Raw genomic sequence first — 6,807 nt, 5'->3', positions numbered from 1 at the left:
TAAAAGGACGGAGGACCACTTGGATGATTTGAGGAAGCTATTTGAAAGGCTGCGAAAATACAATTTGAAGTTAAATCCTGCGAAATGCGCCTTTGGGGCACCAGCTGGTAAATTGTTGGGTTTCATCGTGAGCAAGAGAGGCATAGAGATAGATCCAGCAAAAATCAAGGCGATTCGAGATATGCCAGTGCCAAAGACTCAGAAAGACGTGAAAAGCTTCTTAGGAAAGATCAACTTTATTGGGAGGTTCATTGCCCAATTAACGGCCACATGTGAGCCGTTGTTCAAATTATTAAGAAAGAATGTGCCGTTGTACTGGAATGAGGAGTGTCAACAGGCTTTCGACAAGATTAAAGATTATTTGCTGCAGCCTCCGGTCCTGGTGCCACCCAAACCGGGCCGACCATTGATCATGTACTTGTCTGTACTCGATGGAGCAGTAGGGTGTGTTCTAGGTCAGCACGATGACTTTGGAAGGAAAGAACAAGCCATTTACTATCTAAGCAAGAAGTTCACGCAGTATGAGGCTAATTATTCATTCATTGAGAAAAGCTGTTGTGCATTGGCCTGGGCATCCCAAAAATTGAGACACTACCTGTTGAGCCATACCATTTATCTTATTTCCCGATCTGATCCTTTGAAGTATCTTTTGGAGAAACCGATGTTAACCGGACGCCTGGCCAAATGGCAGATAATTCTCTCAGAGTTTGATATTGTTTTCACTTCACAAAAGGCGGTCAAGGGGCAAGCTATAGCGGATCATTTGGCGGAAAATCCAAGGGATGATGATTATCAGCCACTTCATACGTATTTCCCTGATGAGAAAGTTTTATTCGTAGGCGCTACAGATGATATAAGTGAACAAAGCCCTGAATGGAGGCTTTTCTTCGATGGAGCTTCGAATTCCCTCGGAGCTGGAATTGGAGCCGTTCTGGTTTCACCCGAAGGGAAGCACTATCCTGCCGCTGCCAAATTGCAATTTGCTTGCACAAACAACATGGCTGAGTATGAAGCTTGCATTTTTGGTCTCAAAATGGCTTTAGAAATGGAAATCAAAGAGTTGATAGCTTTTAGTGACTCAGATTTGCTCGTGCACCAAACCTTGAAGCAGTGGATAACCAAAGATTCAAAAATTCTGCCCTACCATTGTAGTCTGCTCACTCTGGCCAAACAATTTCAAAACTTGGAATTCAGACATCTCCCGCGAGCCCGAAACGCATTTGCTGACGCTTTGGCCACCTTGGCTTCTATGATCCAGTATCCAGATGAGTTGAAGATCGAACCGATCCAGATTCAATTTCAAGACAAGCCTGCCCACTGTTGGGTTGTAGACAAGTCCTCGGACAATATTCCTTGGTATAATGATATTAAGGAATTTCTTAAAACTGGGTCTTACCCTCTGCATGCTAGTACCAAGGACAAGAGCTTTCTGCGTAGAATGGTTTCAAAATTCTTCTTGAGTGGAGAAGTTTTGTATAAAAGAACCTCAGATTTGAACCTTTTAAGGTGCATCGATGAAGATGAAGCTCAGTATATGATGAAAGAAGTGCATAGTGGCGTCTGTGGACCTCACATGAATGGCCATTTGCTAGCGAAGAAAATCATGAGAACCGGATATTTCTGGCTTACTATGGAGCATGATTGTATAGACTTTGTCCGGAGATGTATAAAATGTCAAATGCACGGTGATGTAATACACACTCCACCCACTGAGTTGCATAGTATGATCGCCCCGTGGCCCTGTTCAATGTGGGGTATGGACGTGATTGGTACAATCGATCCACCCGCTTCAAATGGACATCGATTTATATTGGTGGCAATTGAGTACTTTACCAAATGGGTTGAAGCGGAGTCGTTTAAACATGTGACGAAGAAGGTAGTTGCCAATTTCTTGAGAGATCACATCATCTGTCGCTTTGGAGTGCCCGAAACGCTTATTACAGACAATGCCAAGAATCTGAACAATGACATGGTGGATGGATTATGCGAGCAGTTCAAGATCAGACACCGCAACTCCGCCATTTATAGGCCCCAGATGAATGGAGCTGTAGAAGCCGCAAATAAGAATCTGAAGAAAATTATCCGCAAAATGACAGAAAAGCATCGCGATTGGCATGAAAAGTTGCCTTATGCATTGATGGCGTACCGGACTTCTATTCGGACATCGACTGGGGCAACGCCATATTCACTTATGTATGGGATGGAAGCTGTATTACCAGCTGAGGTTGAAATTCCGTCGCTACGAATCCTTATGGAAGTTAAATTGGAGGAGGCCGATTGGATCAAGCAGCGCCATGAGCAATTGACTTTGATAGATGAGAAGCGATTCAATGCTATCTGTCATGGGCAATGCTATCAAAAACGTGTGGCCCGAGCTTACAACAAAAAAGTCCATCGGCGGGCATTTGAAGAAGGTGATAAGGTACTGAAGCGAATTTTGTCAATGCAAGATGAAGCTAAAGGCAAGTTCGCTCCAAATTGGCAAGGGCCGTTCATTATCCAAAAGGTATTACCTGGCGGAGCTCTTATTTTGGCGGAAATGGATGGACGGGTTTTCCCTCAACCCATCAACTCAGATATGTGCAAAAAGTTTTTCATTTGATCATGCAAATTTTCTTTAGAAATTCATGCAAATGGCGAAATGCAAGTCAGGCCATCTTCTTTTACACTAAAAAATATTTTATCTCTACTTGTCCCCTTTGAGCCATCAGAATTGACAAATTTCGTTTGATAACCCTTGAGAATTGCAAACCCCACACTGGGGCAAATTTGTTTCGGAAAAAAAAAAAGAAAAAAAAGAAAAAAAAACCCTACACTGGGGCAAATTTAGTTTTCAAAGAAAAATGCAAAAAGTGAGGAAAATACAATGAAAAATGCAAAGAGAGAAAATCTGATCAAACTGGGGCAAATTTTCCTCAGTTTCGGAGTTGTTCTCAAAAGGGTGCAATCTCAAGTTATTTCACCCCTCGTATCAAATCTGCTTTCAAGCCTCAACCTTTCTTGAAAAACACCCCACCGGACCTCATTACAAAAGCCCAAAGTCCTGGTTTTCGTCACTTGCTGCATTTCTATTAGGAAATTTGTTAATCAACTGGCAGGTGATGTCTATAATGCTTTCGCCTAATCTCACAAGGGAAATGCATTCTACTGATGCCAGAAATCTTCAATTCATATTTCTGAGTCGATAATGGTCGAGATATTTCATGGTTCTCTAGGTGAAAACCCGAAAGGGCGCCTCGAAAAAAAGAAAAAAAAACAACAAAAAGGGTGGGGGCAACCTTGGTGAAAACCCGAAAAGGCGCCAGGGTAGGTTTTCTCAACAGACAAGCTCAAGAAGGAACAGCCGGTGACCTGGTTCATTTGGGGTTTTCCTCATATTTGTGATACTTCTGCCAATATCGGATTCCGAAGAGAAAATATCCAAAGTTTTGAATATGATATTCGTTGGTTAAATTTGTATTTGTTCTTTACAAATATTCTTTTGCAAAATGTATCTTTATAAACCTCTTGGTTATTCTCAAATTATTTGTGTATGAATGCTTATGATTGTCTACATTCTTTTGCATGCTCATCTTTGCCTAACATAGGAAATCATCTTGCATATACATTGATTTTTATATGACTAATTTTCATGCATCATTCTTTCACCATTAAATTCAAATGAATGATAAACCCTGAGGTTTGTGCAAAGATAGGGGATTCAATCATCAGTTACAGGGAGTAACATACAACAAAGCTACCACCTGGATTGGGTGACGTGGTAAATCTGCATTTTATCAGTCTCAGAAATTGAAAGGTTTAAGGCAGACGCCGCCGAGCCGAAATAAAAGCATCATAAGACTCATGTTTACACGACTCTCAAGGCAAACCGGATCAAATAATGGTGGCAAGCCCATTATTTCTTCTTTTCTTGCAGGAATATTGCATTTACAAACAAAAGCAGCCACTCTCTTTTTGGCACCTAAACCGATGTCAGACAAAGCTTCCCAGTAAACAAGGATCGATGTTATTTGCAAGACTCGATCATAAGAAACAGCATCAGCTATCGTTTCAGTCACAGAAATCCAAATTTCCCTCTTGGTACAAAAGTTGAACTATTCTCAGGTAAAAAAAAAAAAAAAAACTTAATTCATTGTTTAAACTTCCCCAGTGAAATTCCGTTTTAAATTCCTGTTCGGGCCAGTCCCGTTTTAAATTCCTGTTCGGGCCAGTCCCGTTTTAAATTCCTGTTCGGGTCAGTCCCGTTTTAAATTCCTGTTCGGGCCAGTCTCGTTTTAAATTCCTTTTTCGGGTCAGTCCCGTTTTAAATTCCTGTTTGGGTCAGTCCCGTTTTAAATTTCGTTTTAAATTCCTGTTCGGGTCAGTCCCGTTTTAAATTCCTGTTCGGGCCAGTCCCGTTTTAAATTCCTGTTCGGGCCAGTCCCGTTTTAAATTCCGTTTTAAATTCCTGTTCGGGTCAGTCCCGTTTTAAATTCCTGTTCGGGCCAGTCCCGTTTTAAATTCCTTGTTCGGGTCAGTCCCGTTTTAAATTCCTGTTCGGGTCAGTTCCGTTTTAAATTCCGTTTTAAATTCCTGTTCGGGCCAGTCCCATTTTAAATCCTTATTCGGGTCAGTCCCGTTTTAAATTCCTGTTCGGGTCAGTCCCGTTTTAAATCCTTATTCGGGTCAGTCCCGTTTTAAATTCCTGTTCGGGCCAGTCCCGTTTTAAATTCCTGTTCGGGCCAGTCCCGTTTTAAATTCCTGTTCGGGCCAGTCCCTGTTCGGGTCAGTCCCGTTTTAAATTCCTTGTTCGGGTCAGTCCCGTTTTAAATTCCTTGTTCGGGTCAGTCCCGTTTTTAAAATTCCTGTCCGTTCAAATCATTTTGCAGCCGAATAACACAGGTAAGTATTTGGTGTCTACTTCTTTGTCTCAAGTTTTTTCAAAACTCAAACAAAGAGGGGCAAACTGTAGACACCAAATTTTTAAATAATTTGTATGTTGCATCTAATTCATGATTTTGTTTTAGATTGTCTGTATTTTAGTTGTTACCTTTTTATTTGTCTTTTATTTGCTAATTATTTGTCATTTTAATTTTGTTCACGTTTTAGTTTTAGTTTTAGTTTTAAGTTTTAATGTAAAATTTGTAAAAAAAAAAAAAAAAAGAGAAAAGAGGAAATTGATGAAAAATGGAAAATTGTGCTTTGTTGTTTTTGTTGTTCGTTATCTATTTTTATTATCAGTTTTATTTAATTAATTTTTAAAAAAAAAAAAAAAAACATCTCCATTTCTGCCGGAGTGCCGACCAGCTCCACTCACAACACCTCAATATATACATTTCACCTCCCTCATCCGAGCTTTAGCTTTCCATTTCAGCAACCCCAACACTCCACAACATCATTCCGTTTCACTTCACTTTCTGCCTTGGTATCATCGACGAGAGAAACCAGAGAGAGAGCCGTGCGAGCTTCGGTACTTGAACTGTCCGAGGGAGGGTGAGAGCAGGAGACAATTGCGTGAGCTTCATTACTTTCTCCATCATCCGAGAGCTGCCATTTTATTCTTCACCTCAACCAGCCGTGCTCAATTCAACCACAATCACTACAACTGCAACCACTGAACTCAGACCAACCAACCCTGCATGCGTGAGCAGAGCCGAGAGGAGGAAAATTTTGCAGCTGTTTGTCGTGTGAGCTAAGTCTTAAGCTGAGGTAAATTTCTGGACTTAAACTAGTTGAATATGGGTTGATAAAGCTGATCAGAGGCATGCATGAGAGGGTTGTGTGGTTAGATGATGAACTAAGTTACAAGAAAATCTGATTTTGAAGGAATTGGGTCTGTCCGAGAGCTTGAGCTGGAAATTTCAGCCTTAAATTGCTAACTTGTGATGATCTGAGCTCAGTTGTATGTTTAGCTAATTAGCAGCTGGATGATTGAGCTTTGCATGAAGTTAATCAACATGTTTAAGCAAGAAAATTGAGGGAATATAAAATCTGTTTACATGTATGACAACCGAGAGAGAAATTGGATGAATTCATAGTAAGATGGTGATTTTTGATGGCATTCGAACTTAGTTATGGACCCAATTTGCTAAATAGCCTTTTATTTGGTGTTGCATGTGAACCTTATGGCCAAGATTTCGATTGCATGGCTGGAAATTTCTACTAGAAGTTGCTGGACTGCTTAATCAATTTTCCAGTTTGCCGATGGAGTTGTTTTGGGAGTTGTATGGATATTTTAGTATGAATTTACTGGAAAATGCTTGATCCTCACTTGGTTGTGTGTTTAGCTAACTAAATACTGGATGATTAAGCCCTGCATGAGATTAATTGGCTGTGTGTAAACCAGAAATTTGAGTGAAACAAAAATCTGCTGCATGCATGTCATCTGCGAATAGTTGAATTAATTCTGGAATTTTGGGATCAATGTTGCTGGTGTCTGACCCCGTTTTGGACTAGAATTGATAATAACTTCATTTAGTAGCTATGCATGTTACCTTTGAGTACATAACTCAGTGATTTGGCCGAGGAAAACCCGGATAAATGATTGACCAAAGCTGCTGGAATTTTTCCAGTGTAGCCGAGTGAAGAAGAAAAGAATTTTCCAGTTTGCTTTTGCGAATTCTGGGTTCTTATTCATGTTTGGATGTCGAATTCCTGCGTTTTGATTGCTAGAATAGAGTTTGATGCTTGCTTGGAGCTTGGTTCCCTCTGTTTGACATGAAACCCAGAAATTTGCAGCTTAAGAAACCAGCGAAAGAAAAGGAGTTTTCTGCTAAGAATGTATGAACTGCCGAACCTTTTGCCTAGAATTCTCCAGCCTTTGCATGA

Source organism: Coffea arabica, chromosome 1e (genome assembly GCF_036785885.1).
Source record: "Coffea arabica cultivar ET-39 chromosome 1e, Coffea Arabica ET-39 HiFi, whole genome shotgun sequence".
NCBI lineage: Eukaryota > Viridiplantae > Streptophyta > Magnoliopsida > Gentianales > Rubiaceae > Coffea > Coffea arabica.
The sequence above is the reverse complement of the archived record's forward strand: the minus strand, read 5'-3'. Positions refer to the sequence as shown.